The following is a 15,508-nucleotide window of genomic DNA, read 5'->3' as shown; positions in this document are numbered from 1 at the left end:
TCCCCCCTTTACTGGCAAATAGGTCCGTGAGACCTATGTGTTGCCGCAAGAGCTTGCGTGGATTGCTCCTCACTCTCCCCCCGACACCCGTCTCTTCCATACTTCGTATACCCCTCCACCATATCTTTATCTTAGCTATTTCACCCTTGTATATGCTATCTCCTTATTGATAAACCAGTGGCAATGAAGCTATACCTGAAGTCTAACTCTACCGGTGCATGCACCCCTTTCCATCATATTCTAAACCCTTGGCATTTAGGCATTTAGACATTTAGGCATTTCTACAATTTCTCATCCCCCTTTCTGTGATTTAATCTCCTCTAAAAACTGTTGGGCCTTGAACTCTGAGAAGAAGATATTCGTTCTGCCCTTATGAACCACTTTTAGTCTTGCAGGATATAAGAGGAACGCCTCAGACCCTAGGACCTGAAAGGGTTTGATAAGCTGTCTGAGTCTCCATCTTCTCTCTACCGTTACATGGCAGAAATCTGGCCTGGCAAAGAAAGTGTTTCCCTCAAAGGACCTTTTCCTATCAGGTCTAGCCTTATCCATAATTTGTTCCCTGAGCAGATAATTCCCAACGTATATCAAGATGGCTCTGGGAAATGTCTGTTGACCTGCCTCCCTCGCACCCCCTTGACCTTTTCTGATAGTAAAGTGGAATCTATGGGCTCGTTGAATCTCTCTTTCCCACTCCCACTTCGATTCAGGAAAAGCTCCTCTCATCAAGTTGACCATGAAATACATAATGTCATCTCCCTCTTTTCCTTCCGCCACCCCCAAAATGCGAATATTATTCCGCCTCTGACGGTTTTCGAACTCCTCCAGCTTCCACTGCAGGTCGCTGGTCAGTTTTTCCTGCTCCAGTTTGAAATCCTGCCATGCCCCAACGTCATCCTCTAGTTTTCCAGTCCGCTCCTCCACCTCAGTCACTCTCTCGACGATGCCTTCACAAAGTTTATTAACCTTCTTGAGGGTATTGTGTATTTTCTTTGTGGCTTGTCTAGCCCTTCGACTTTCTGACCTTGCCTCCCCTTGCATCTGCTTAAGTGTGGCACAGATCAGGTTGAAGGGTGCCAAATACTACGCAGAGATGGGGGCATTATCTAAGGGCTGTGAGTTACCCTCCTCTAAGTAAGATTGCGACGTTGCAGAATAGTCCCAATCTAACTTCTTCCCCCCTGCAGTAGGTGATACCGAGTTTTCATCATGCCTTCTGCCCTTTACCCTTCTCTTTTTCTGTGTAGTCTCTTTCTTGGATGAGTCTGATCCAGAGCTTGTTTCTCCATCTAGCTCCCCCTCTTCTGACGTGTCGTCGCTTGACTGGGTAATGTCCGTGTCTTCATTAACTGAGAAAAAACATTCCCCATCGACTGAGGCTCCCTCCCTCTTCTCCAGCCCCAAAGATTCGTTACCTGCGGCACTTTTCCTTGCTAAGTGAGAGTTGGTAGCATCTTTAGTTATTTCTTTCCCCCTCTTGCTACCCATCTCAACTTCTAGTTGCATAATTGCCTCCATCATGTCCGAATTCTCACAGGGCCCCTTTGTCACTTTCAGTCCACTGTTGTTAGGGGACATGGGGGAAATGGGCTGCATTACCTTAATCGCTATAGCTCCCGCGTTACCTTCTGTACTACTTCCGCCACCTCCGTTGCTGGTGAATGCCGCTGCCACTGTTGCTGCCGCTGCCGAGACTCGGGGTTGCCTAGCAACGGGTGCCTCCGCGCCGGGAGCGTCTACCGCTGCGTCCTCGAGGACGTTCGTACACTCGGATTGCTCCGTGTCCGGCTGAAAACTCTTCCTAGATGTGAAAGCCTCCTTCAGGGTAGGCTGTCTTAGCGTCGTTTCTCTTCCTCTGACTTCGCCTTGGGTTGTTCCTATATTGGTGGCTTTAACAAACTGATCCGTGTCTTGCCTGGCCTGGAGCGGGGCTGATCGGTGCTCTCTGGCAACGCTGAGTCCGGTTTAGAACATACGTCGGCGTTCTCCGATTCATCCGCTGCCTCAGGTTTGTTCATTTTCTCAGTTTTCTTCGCCCTCTGGGCAGGTATTGCCTTCCGTATAGCACCTGGCCCCCGCTGCTGTGACCCATGGGGTAGATCCATACTGCTTCTTTTGGGGTCAGCATGCGCGCCTCTGCCACCCGTCTCCCGCTGGTTTGTTGATATGTCTTGCTGCGGTTTTGTTTTATCCTTCTCCTTGTCCTTGTCTTTACTGGCTTTTGTTAATCGTATCGGCATCTTTATTAGTCGGACCACAGCTTCCCACTTGGCTAATCTTACGAAAAACCGGGTGATTCGAGCTTTAGAGGTAGGGTATTTTGTGCATACCCTGGTCAACCCTGCATGCAGCCAAAGAGCCAGATCCATGGAAAAGGTGTATAGCCCTTATACAACAGTCATCAGAGTATCTCGGGGAGAGAGGTCCGAGCAAACTCCTCACCACAACCTCACAGCGGCCATCTTGCCCCCGTCAACTTTGTTTCTCCTACATCAGTCTTTTCTCATTGCACTCCAGCTATGGGCCATCTCAGCACTGTAGATTGCACATGACCGGCCTTGTGAAAAGGATTTTAGATTTGTGAGATCATGTCCCTCAATGTGACATCCATGACATAGTTATCTATTCACAGGGCAGGGACATTGAGGGCTGTGCAGTCTTTGGACACAGTGAGTCTACCCCCATACACAGGTTGATATGTGATGTATGTCTTGCTCAACCTAAAAAGGGACTGGAGATGTGGGCAGGCTACACATGGGTTTCAGTGCTGGCATCCTGCATGTGTGTGAGATGTGCCGGGACTGGGTTCCCCCTCACACCTGCATGCATTTACATCAGCTTTCTCCATGCAGATGTACCATGTGAGATGTATTTTTGTCTCTGTTAGACACATCCGTGGATTTTGGATGAGTTTGTATCATGCTACTGTACTGAGAGATGTAGGTACATAACACTGTGTCACTGATCATTTCCCCCTCTTGTCTCCCATGCCTGCAGCTCAAGGTACACCAGCGTAAGGCCATGTGGAGGGCCATTGCGGCCAAGGTGCTGGCTTTGGGTGTCTCAAACCGACTGAGCACCCACTGCCACAAGAGGTGGGACGACATCAGCCGGCTGGCAAAGAACGTGGCAGAGATGACCTTGGGGCTGCTTCCTCGCACTGGGCGGTTGGCAAGAAGCAGCATGACCCCACTGATGGGCCGCATCTTGGCCGTGACACAGCCTGAGCTGGATGCACGTTTGTAGGAGCATCAGCAGCAAGCCAGGGGTGAGCATTCTGGGAAGGGTACTTTGGCTGGTAGTGGCTGCATGTGTACAGAGCCTGTGCCAGCGCTGACCTATGTGATGTTGGTAGTGTGATGCAGTGGCATGTATGTGGCTGCTGGGCTGGGTGCAGGTGTTATGCATTTGCCCTACCTGTACTTACTGAGGTCATTTGAGTACTGTGCATTCCCATTGCATTCTGAGTCATGGTCTTCAGGTATCGTCTGCATTGGGGTAGTCTGGGGAATCCCATGGGAGGGAACAGCAGTGTGCCCGATCTGAGTTTGCCTTCATCAATGCGTCCATTGCCTGCACTCAGATTTGGGAGGCTTAGACATCTGACACCAATGTGCACCAGTTGTTGTGCCCCAAAGTACAACATGGTGGGTGGCATAGGCTCATGGCCATTGTGGAATGTCATAGTGTAGTCTGTGTCTGTGTTGTCCACTCCTGCTCCATCCAGATCTGTCAGTGGCAACAAGTAGTGTGCCCCCATCATGGCCCTAGGTGTGCTCAGATATATTTGTGTGTCTGGTTGAACGGAGCCACTAGCAGGGTGTTGTGCTGTGTGGTCATCACATGGCTCACTTATGCCTGAATTTCCAGTTTCCACGCACTGTTTGAGTCAATATAGTGAGTTAGCACAATGTGATTGCACAGGGTGGTGTGCAACATGCATATTTAGTCATCTTTTGTGATGCTTTGCTTAAATATGTTTGTTATGTTGCTGCCACTGAACTGACCCTACATCTCTCTCTCTCATTCAGCAGCTCCTGTGGTCACGGAGGGACAGGAGACAGACACCAGTGGGGGTGAAACAAGCACAACAACTGCACAGGAGCCCAGTGACACAGATGTCACCAGCGCCTCAGAGGGGGACAGGAGTCTGCTGGAGGAATCCCTGCCTGAGACATAAAGTTCCACATCATCTGATGCCAGCGGTGATGCATCCATGTTGGCGGGCACAGGGAATGGGGACTCTGCATCATCTTCCACCACACAGCGGCCAATGTCCACCCTCCCAGCCACTTCCTCTGGTGCTGCCCGTGTTCACCCCAGTAAGAGGGGGAGAGTGTCCTTCACCCCAGGCACCACTGCCCCTGCCACCCCTGCTTCCATCAGTGCTGAGTCTGTGGAACTTTTGCGCCAGCTGTGTGTAGGCCAGACAGCTCTCCTCAATACCTTCATTGACCACGACAAAAAATTGGTACAGTTGCTTATTTTCATGGAGGGCATACATTCAGACGTTGGTGGGCTGCACCGGACTGTTCAGTCTTTTTCCTCCACAGTGACGTCAGCCCTTCAACAGGCACATACTCACAGTCCGGCTGCGGTCCCTTTGTCCACCCCAATGCCAGTGGCCACGTCTGACGACAGTGACCACGCTCCATAGACCTCGAAGTCACTATACAGCACACGAAACACACAGCAGCAACAACCCAAGCGGACCCAGGCGCAGACACCATCCCCACAGAAGACCAAAGCCACCCCAGAGCGCAAAGACAAAAGCCCGTCAGGCGACACCAGGGGCCAAAATGAAAAGAAGCAGGCCTCAGGCTCACCTGCCTCAGAGGCATCCCCAGCCAAGGACTCTCCTGTCCTTAAAGCATCCCGGAAAGAGATGCATTCAGTTTCTGTGCCCACTGAGAAGATGGTGCATGCCAAGGGTACACCTAGGAAGGGCTCCATGGCGGATTCACCCACCACCTCGACTCCCATTCCAAGCCCACTGAAGCAGGTGAAGGAGGGAACTAAAGGGGTAACACCTAGTAAACAGGGGATGGAGGGGCGAAGGCGAAGCCAGGCAAAGTGTTCCGCTGGATCCAGCACGTCCCCAGAGGGAGTGCCAGCATCTGAACCTGATGCAGCTTTGGTGGTGAGTGTGCCTGTTGTGTCCACACCACTTCTAATTGATCCCAAAGCAGGGAAGCCAGTTAGGATCCCCAAGAAGTGGAAAGGCACACCTCCACAATCTTCCAGCCACACTGTGTCTCACGTCTGCATGACTTTGCCTCCACATGCCACTACACCACCTGGTCCAAGCAGCCCTCCGGCTTGCCAAGCCATTGATAGCTCTACCTCAGCTGGGACACTCTCTCCCCGGTCAAGTGCTCCGACAGTCCCCGATACACAGCCAGCTCCCAGTCCGCCTGACAGCCAAGTCTGAGTGGTAGTCACCCTCACACACATGTCTCTCACACAGGTGGGCCTATACTGCAATTGTTACCCCCTGACTGTGTTGCTGACCATGACAAGGTACAGTCGCACACATTCCCTGTGCAGCTTCTCATGGACATACTCTGCACTTTGCCCTGCCCACTGGCCTTGCTGTTTTGCCCTTACCTGCGCAGCTTCTCATGGACATACTATGCACCCTGAACTGGCCACTGGCCTTGCTGTTTTGCCCTTACCTGTGCAGCTTTTCATGGACATACTCTGCACTTTGCCCTGCCCACTGGCCTTGTCATTCACTGCTGTGTGCCCCTTGCCTGTGCCGCTTCTCATGGACATACTCTGCACTTTGCCCTACCCACTGACCTCGTCATTCACTGCTGTGTGCCCCTTGCCTGTGCAGCTTGTCATGGACATACTCTGCACTTTGTGAGGGCCACTGGCCTTGTTGTTCACTGCTGTTTGCCCCTTGCCTGTGCAGCTTCTCAGGGACTTACTCTGCACATAGGACTGGCCACTGGCCTTGTCGTTCACTGCTGTTTGCCCCTTGCCTGTGCTGCTTCTAATGGACTTACTCTGCACATAGGACTGGCTACTGGCCTTGCGTTCACTGCTGTTTGCCCCTTGCCTGTGCATCTTCTCATGGACATACTCTGCACCCTGAACTGGCCGCTGGCCTTGCTGTTTTGCCCTTACCTGTGCAGCTTCTCATGGACATACTCTGCACTTTGCCCATCCCACTGACCTTGTCATTCACTGCTGTGTGCCCCTTGCCTGTGCAGCTTCTCATGGACATACTCTGCACTTTGTGATGGACACTGGTCTTGTTGTTCACAGCCGTGTGCCCCTTGCCTGTGCATCTTCTCATGACTTACTCTGCACATAGGACTGGCCACTGGCCTTGTTGTCCACTGCTGTTTGCCCCTTGCCTGTGCAGCTTCTCATGGATTTACTCTGCACATAGGACTGGCCACTGGCCTTGTTGTTCACTGCTGTTTGCCCCTTGCCTGTGCAGCTTGTCATGTAACTACTCTGCACTTTTTTGATGGCCACTGGCCTTGCCCTTGTCTAATATTGGTGCCTATCTGTGCAATATGTGAATAAAGACAGTTGCTCCTGTTGTCTGTTTTGTCAGTGTGCTTACTGAATAAAGTCATTTTGCTGTGTGTATATGGTTAACTGCGCCACATGCTCTGTGTGCCACTTCAACATAGCCAATGTCTTGGCTCACTTACTCTATTTTTTACAGGGGTGACAGGGACTTCAGTTTTTCCTTACCCTGATACTTGTTGGGGCAATGATGTCAATTTTAAATAGAAAGCAGTAGTTATTTTCTTATTTTGTTCATGTTGGCTGTATTGTACACATGTCAGGTTGGGGGGCACTGCCAGCACTAAGTGGGAGTCTATGCACAGGATTGCAGGCAGGCTGGCCAGGGTCATCATATATGTGTATTCTTCCTTTATGTGTGCCCAGTAGTGTATGTGTGTGGTCATCTTGTGATGGCCAGTCATCCTAGTCCCATGGCTTACTTTCAATGTGTGCACTTGGGTGGTCAAGAAGTGTGCTGTGTGAAGGGGGTGACTTTGTCGGGAGTGTTGATGTGTGTGTGCCCCTGCATTGTCAACTATACACATGTATTATATAGATACAATGGTTCTGTCGGGGAATTTTCAATTGCTTGAGAGTGCTCACAGTATATATACATTACATGTAACACATATCCATAAATTAGGAAAAAAGGGAAGGAAAATAAAACACACCCAAGCGAAATTTCAATCGGTATTTTTTTAAGAAGGAATAACGAATAAGCTAGGCTATAGTGATACAATTGAAAGACTTGTGAAGAAGGAGTGACATGTAGTGGCAAATACAGACAATAGACTTAGTATATGACAAATAGAGAAATCAAAAAAGATTTTTGGGGAGGATACAATTTTTGATCATGTCCATATGATTGTTCACATACGCTTCATGATCCTGTATAAGTTAATTTGTGAACTGAGACGTTGTGTAGACGCATACTATGAGTCTACACAACGTCTCAGGTCACAAATTAAGAACCATTGTATCTATATAATACGTATACCCAGGTTCTGAGGGACACCGGGTCACCCCATTATTTTTTGTAACTATACACATGTGTCACCCAGGGGTTGGTTGCCTGTTGTTTTGATTGTTCAGCCCTGTGGATGTGGTTGTAGGCACATGTGTGAGTTGTATGTTGTGCACTGTGCAGTGTGTTGGTGTGTCCTTGCAGGTCTGGCTGACTCCTACTTGTTGTTTTTGTCAATTGTGAGTATGCAGAGTGTGTGACTAGCAAGTCAGTGTTGTGTTTTGTTGATCATCCATGTGCCTTGATACTGTTTGTGGAGACTGTGCAGACCTGCTGCTCCACACTGCCATTGTGGTTGGGTTTTCTCATGCATTGCTGTCACATGGTGCCTTTTTGCCTCCAGTATGGCATGTTGTGTGTGGTGTCATGTTAGCGCTGGGATGCTTTCGGGTAGCCATGCACTCTAGAAATGCCTTTCAATTTCAATTTCAATACCATCCCCTATCTGTGCTTCAGATGCCTACCCATTGTGAATCTGCACTCCCTCTATTTGTGTATGGTACACTCCTGCCATGTCCCCTACTGACATGCAGAACACTTCACTTTGATGTCAGCTGTCCCCTTGGTTTACATGTGTGTGTGCCTCCCCATCACTTCATTTGTTACACTGTGCTTTGTGGTGCAGTTCTTTGGCCAGGAGCATTGTGTCACTCAGGACATTTCCCCAATAGGTTATATGTGATGTTCTTGTGCTGTTTGGCAGCCATGGTTGCTCATATGCACTTCAACTGTATGTGCTGCCCAGTCCTCTGGTCAAGTTGTTTCCACCTTTCTGTCCCAGACTTGTTCATCTGTTGGTGTTGTGTTGAATGTATGTGTGTTAGCTGTGGTACTGCTTAACTTCCTAGGTGTGATGTTGTCTTTGTGCTGTGCTGATTGATGTTGTGTGGGTTAATGTTATGTCACTCATATCTGTGTGGGTCTGGTATGCTTGGTGTGCACACACTGCTTGTTGTGCATACAGTGCTGTGGGTGTATGTTGCCTTATCATTGCCTCGGGTGCATCCACCGATGTCCTGCTGTGTTTGCTATGTGATTTTTCTGCCTGTGTATCTGTTGTTTGTTTGATGTGGCTGTGTTTTTCTGTGTTGGTGCACTTCGTGTCTGTGTTGTGGTATGTTGTCTGTGCATTATTCCTGTTGTGTCTGTGCTTCCATTGCCTTTCCACAGTTTAGCTGCACAGGTCATGTGTGGTCTTGTTGTGGTTCTTTGTGTGTTTCTGTTGGGTTATGTGTGTGTCTGTTGTTTTTGTGCAGACATTTGTTCTGTCATCCCTGTGTGTGTGTGATGTTTGTGGCTACCCCCAGGGTGTGTGATTGTTTGTCTGTGTATTGACTGGCAAATATTGCCACCCGTCAGTGTGTTTGGCACTGGTGTTGTGTGCTGCTGGTGTGTGGGGGGTATGTGTGTATATTCCTGCTAGTGTTTGACAGTCATGGAGTGTCTCAATGTGCCCTGTGTGATGTGCTGCTGGCGCACTCCTGTGAAGTATTTGTATACATATGTGTGGCTGTTCACGGTTTGACTTCAGGGCCCTACTTTCATTCTTGTGTCTATACATGGGTTGCCTTGCTGTCTCCCTTGGTTGTTGCACTGAGCTGTCTGTGGTTTGACTTCACTCACTGTGCCAGACATGTGTGCTTTGATGGGCTGAGAGTGTTGTTCTATGTTCCTTGTCTTGCATGTGATGTACACATGCTTGTTGTTTGTCTCCATGGCCTTCCATTTGTGTGCACCTCACTTTGGCTTTCCTATTTGTTGTGCTCCATTGCTGATGGCATGTGGTGTTTGCATGTGTCTGTGTGTCAGTATGGGGTATGTCTGTGTGACTTTGCAGGCTGTGTGTCCAGTAGTATGGTTGTTCCTTGAATGTGTGTGTGTTCATTTAGTGCTTGTACTCATTTTGTTTGCAGGTAGTGTGGTGTTGTTGTGGTGTGTGTGTTGCCCTTGGCCTATGCTTCTGTGCTGTGTGTTCCTCTGCAGCCACTCTTGCTGTGGCTGTCTCCCTGGTTGTTTGATGTGTGGTGCAGGGTGTGGATTCACCTGGCTTGTTGTTGTGCATGGGGGTGCTCAGGAGGGGCACATGGCATGTGCCTTCAGGGGGGGCTAGTGTGTGGAGGGTGGAGGTCCCTGTGCTCTTTGTGCCCTGCCATGCCTGGCACTGGCCCTGCCTTCCACATTGTGCACATGTATTCCCTTGTCTTCACCGCTGCGGTGACGTGACCGGGACATTGTTGCATGATCGTGGAAATGTGTGTCCTGGTTGCGGAGGGGTGATTTGGTGGCAGATGGGTCATGTGTGGTTACACTTGTGGATGTGTTCCTGTCCCCACCAGTGTGTCTGATGTGGATTTGGACCCTGTATCAACCCATGAGTTGTGTGTTGTGGTTGTGTTATTGTGTACCTGTGGCGGCGTCCGCGGCAGTCCATGAGTTGCTGGTGATGTATCAGGTACAGCACTGGAAAAACGTGTAGGGCTGGGTCCATTGCGGTCTTGTCTGGATGGTGTGGACCAGGACTGTGGTTTCGCGCTCCGCTGTCGAGCTTCCGCCGTCGCTGTTTGGGTGGTTTCTCCGCTGCGGTGCGTCTGCTTGTTTGGGGCATCCTGATTTGTGGAGCGCGGCGGATGTCATTCCGCACGGCGGTTAGTCTCCATTGGCTCACACTGCCGCGGTGGCGGGCGCACTTTGATGGTGGTGCGCGTCGCACCGCAGCAGACGGGAAATGGGCTATGTTTGGCCATACTAATATGGCAGGCGTGAGGTCCGCTGCTCGCGGGTGGTAAAATGCATTTTTCCGCACCGCCCGCGCCGCAGTTGGGCCACCGCCCGCCATCCTAATAGGCCCCAAAGTATTTGGTTTTTTAACTACATATATTAAAAAATATATATTTGTGTATGTTTTTTAAACAATATTAGTGTGAATTTGATGTTTTTGTACCCTTACAGGTATAGGAGCACAATATTTTTGTAAACAATATTTTTGACACAATATTTTTGTAAACAATAGTGTTGTTTTCAATGATCCATTTATTTCCTATTCACTGTCTGTAGTTAAAGGGCCTTAAGAGCATTGCCAAGCACTGTTTTTCAGGCATACTACTGGGGATCGTAGTCTCCTTTTCACCGTGTGTTGAGGTTTCCCTAGAAAAGCAGTCCACATGAGGGAACGGGTCCCTCAGTGAAAGGCCACAGTTTTCTTTTTTTTACCCTCCAAGGCAAAAATGTTTTTCCTCATGGATATATTCCATCCTGTACATCCCCACCAAACATGTGGATGATCTGCTCCCATTTCCACCTTGAAAAGTGAGTTATTGGAGTAGAATTAACATTTCCAGGATGGAAAGTGGACGTGCATGAGTTGGGAATTCTTGTAAACATATGAGCCTCATGGTACTTGGAGCCATATTTTGCCACTGATTTTACAGAATTATTTATAACTTTAGCAATTTTGTTCAAGCCGTGTAGGTCTTGGCTAGTAGTATTTTTAAATAATACAACTGATTTTTGGCATGCTTTTGCAGGGTTCCCTCGGGTCATTGTTATTTTTGGCACTGAGCGAGTCAAACCACCTCTAACCAGGTTGCTTCTGTACTACCATTACAGCCTCAATCTTCTTGAAATCCAAAGAAAACAGCAGTAACACCCCCTACCACAGCCCAAGCATACCCTAAGCAGGCCCACTCTAACTCCACAGCAAATTGTTTGATTTCTATTGTAAAGCAGATCTTTTCTAAATGTTATCCTGAACAAGGAAGTTAAGGAGGCTGTTGTTATGATGTATCCAATGCCTTCCTCTCATATTGTGTATGCAGCAGGGACCCAAGGCTGGCACAAGGAATAGGAAGAAATTAGTCACCCCCACTAAAGCAACTAACAAGCTTACTTTATGGAGGTCACTATAGATGGAAAGCAAGAAAAATACAAAACACACTCACATGTGTGTTCAGGAAGGGAGAGTCAAGCCAGTAAATCAGTAAATGGTTACATTATGCAATGGAAACTGGCAAAACTATCACCTGCCATTTTCTGATAGCGGGGCAATGATTCTAGAAGTAAATATATTTGTGCGCTGCTAAGTTCTCCTTAAAGTAGTGCAAGGATTTCCTTGTGCTACTTTTCATCAAAGGGGTACTCCAAGGGTGGTGCTCAGACATTTCAGCACTATCACCAATGGGTTGTGGTTCAAAGCCAGATCTACAAAGATTGTAAGACCTGGCTTTGTATTAGAAACAATGTCTACTTTAAGACAAGCGAGGAGTGGGAGATATGTAATTATTTTATCATTGTGTGACATGTTTAAAAGTTTGTCTAAGCATAGAATTTTGCACTTTTAAGTTACCCTTCAAATACAAAACCTAAGATAGACATCACAAACACATGGTTTCACCATAGTGCAAAGATATTTGCATGGCACTAGGTAACCTGTTGCCATGCCAGCAGAGGGGAAGAGAGCAGAAGCAGGCCACATTTACTACATATAGCTCTGTGCTGCTCACTCCTGCTCACAAAACAGCAATGCTGCATTGTGCTATTCATTTGTTTTTGCATCTATTGCTTTAAGTGCATTAATGGACACTGGATCACCTTCAAAAGGATTACCAAATAGGCATCAGCTAGGGGCATCAGAACTGATGGTTGCAATGTTCTCCCTGGAGAAAGAACATGCAGCTGCCAACATCCCAGAAGAAATCAATGCCAAAGAGAATGATTGACTAGAACCCAGAGGTATCAGGACATGTTTCATGGCAACACACAATGTCAGTAAAGTTGTGAAAGTCATGACAGATTAAGGATAGTTCTGATTGCTCTGTTTAGCCTACTGCATCAACATGATTGTCCAGAAGACCTTCAAAAAATAAAATGCCGTCCATGACATACTGGCCACTTGTCACAGAATTTGCAATATAAACCATTGTTTTGAAGCCCGAAAGAGCCTAATGGTGGTTGAAAGAGCTAATAAAGTCTTTGTAAATGGACTCTGATCCATTGGAATTTCAACTTGTACAAGTTGCATAACACCTACCTCAGATGTACAAGTCTGTAAATGACCATGTGGTACAAATGAGAGGTGATGCAACTGCCAAAGCCATGTCGCCAGCGGCTGACAAGCGGGGGCCAATAGAATACTTAGCAAATGATTGGACCCTTTACCCTGTCACAGGAAATCTGTAGAGAAGATTGTACCAAGAGCAAAGTCATCCCTTTGCACTCGCTGCAGACAAACTTGATTAGGATGTAACACACATTTATGGAACTACTGGTTTGGTCAACATTTTACCATTTTTCTACTATAATGGATGCATGGTTTTAACATGACCAATTTCTATTCCTTATTCAGAGGTGAATGTCAATGTTTATAAGAGTTAGTTCATCAAGAAAGTGTTGGAAGTAGAAGATGAAATACTGTAACATCTTAAGACAAAGAAAAGTTATGTACTGTCTTTATCAACCTCTGCAGAGCATGGTGTTAGCTCCAGCAGCATTTCACTGCAGCATCTAACACTGGAAATCATTTTTAGGAGTTCTAGGAGTTGCATTAAATATGATATTTCAGTGCAGGAGGGGCACTTTCATAGTCAAAACGACTAGTGTGTCACCTCTGAATATGAAACTATGATGAATCAGAATGAGAAAGGGTGAAAGGCCAGATGTACTATGATACTAGTCTCAAAACGTGGTCACAGGTTGTGAGCAGACTTGGTGTGGCCAGATTCTAAACTTGAGAACTTGCTTATGTGATAATAGGTCAGTTTGTAAAATAAGGAATAGTGCGGGCCACATAATGACCTGCCAAATGTATATTAGTTTGGTATATTTCAATTTCAGATCCTCTAGGAGTGGCCACAATCACTGGTATGTGGCCTGCAAAAGACAGCAGAATACCATCCCTGTGATTGAAGTTTAATATTGAAACATTTATTTAAAGCAGTCTAATATCCTTTAAGGAAACAGGGCTACTTTTTTTTATTGAAAAAATGTTTAAAATAAAGAACATTTCAGTGAGAGTTGAAGTTGGGCCCCTGGATGACTGCCTATTACCCTGAAGTTACCTCCCTGATTCCCAAAAAAGACCCCTTTCCCTCTGATCATCAGTAACCAAGTTAACTTGGGAGTTGAAGTTGTGACCAGAATTATGGTCGCAAAACAGTGATACAAATAGTACCCATTCACAATTTGTTAGGTATGCCCAAAAGATGCCCGGAAGCCCCGCCTCCGGGCCGGAATTTCCGGCCCGAGTGCGGACGTAAAGTTAGTAGTCGTAAATCCATTCTGTGAATACCAAAAGTAGTAAGTGCATTCTGTGAATACCAAAAGTAGTAAGTGCATTCTGTGAATACCAAAAGTAGTAAGTTTAGGATTTTGTCTTAAGTTAATTCTGTGAATCGGGCCCACAGAATCCATTACAGTACAAAAGGCATGAATACAATATAAACAAAAGCTTATAAGAAGCGATAAATCACACCATCATGACAAAACATAGTCATTTAATTTTGTGGGTAATCTCCTACAACGAACTCCCAATTCTGATGAAAAAAAACCTGCATCCGAGTTTGTAACATCAGTGCGAGCATCTGCACAATGTTCCAAGCTAGGATGGGTAATGGGAGACTGAGTGGAAGGAATTTCCAACATCAGAAGGTAAATCATGTAATAAATGAACCCAATCAGAATCCTCTAATTCTTGACTGGATAATTTAAGTAAGTAATCAGCCTGAGAATTAGAAAGATGAACCAGCGATCTTTTATTCCACCACCCTTTATGACCAAACAAGGCTGATGCCTTACTAACACCAGTAACCTGCACGGGAGGAGACAATTTTGAAGACCCCTTTGGCACCTTTTTGGGATTCTTAATGAGAACTACCAACTTCTAGGTGTGAGGAATTGAAAACTTTACCACCATCATGAATACTTTTCATGAGACTCTGTTTTTGAGCAACTCTAGAAGCTACCTCACTGTTGCAAGGAAAGTTTTTGTTATGTTTGTTAACCAACCACTTTGGAAACAAATTAGTGTGAGCAGCTCTACCTCTTAGAAGCGAAAATGGTGATACCCCGGTGGTACAATGAGGAGAGATATTGTAAGCCCATCATTTTGCTTCAAGAAAGTCTTGAGCATCCTGTTGTGGGGACAGAGCTGTTTGAATGGCATCTTTAACTAACCTGTTTGCTCTTTCAACCAAACCGTTGAACGTTGGTGAGTAAAGAGCAACTTTAAAGTGTGTAACATCACAATCAGTAAGAAAAGAACTGAATTTCTGAGAAATGAAATGAGTGCCATTACCTGAAACTAAAACAGAAGGCGAACCTTCAAGAGAAAATACCTTCTTCAAAAATTTTATGGCATTATGAGAACTGGGTGAGTCACAAAACATGTGATAAATCCACTTAGAGTGGTAATCAATCAACAAAATGATATATTTTAGATTGTGTTGCAAAATATCATAAGGGCCAGAAAAGTCTAAACCAACTTTGTCCCAAGGTTTGGTAGGATAAGGGACAGGATGCAGTGGTGTATTCATAACTTTCCATTTCTTATCCAATAATAAACACTCCGGGCATGAGTCAATAAAATATTTAACTTGTGATTCTAAGGACGGCCACCAATAGTATAACTTGATGAGTTGAGAAGTTTTTGAAATTCCTAAATGACCTTTGTGAGCAAACTTAATAATGTCATTCCTAAGACCGGCAAGAGGAACAAACCAATCATGTCGCATGACTATGTTGTTGACTAAAGATAATTCAGGTGCAACCATGGCAAAAGCTTTCAACTCATTTGAAAGTTTCCTACTTTCTGGCCAACCTTTTACAATATACTGAGATACAAGTTTAAGATTGTCATCTTTATGCTGTGCTTCTAGCAAAGATTCTTCAGTAATATTTGGGCAAGAGGATACAGCATCAAGAGTAGCAATGACACATTCCGTATCTTCTGAATTCTCAACCTCT

This window comes from Triturus cristatus, chromosome 5_2 (assembly GCF_964204655.1).
Source record: "Triturus cristatus chromosome 5_2, aTriCri1.1, whole genome shotgun sequence".
Lineage (NCBI taxonomy): Eukaryota > Metazoa > Chordata > Amphibia > Caudata > Salamandridae > Triturus > Triturus cristatus.
The sequence above is the reverse complement of the archived record's forward strand: the minus strand, read 5'-3'. Positions refer to the sequence as shown.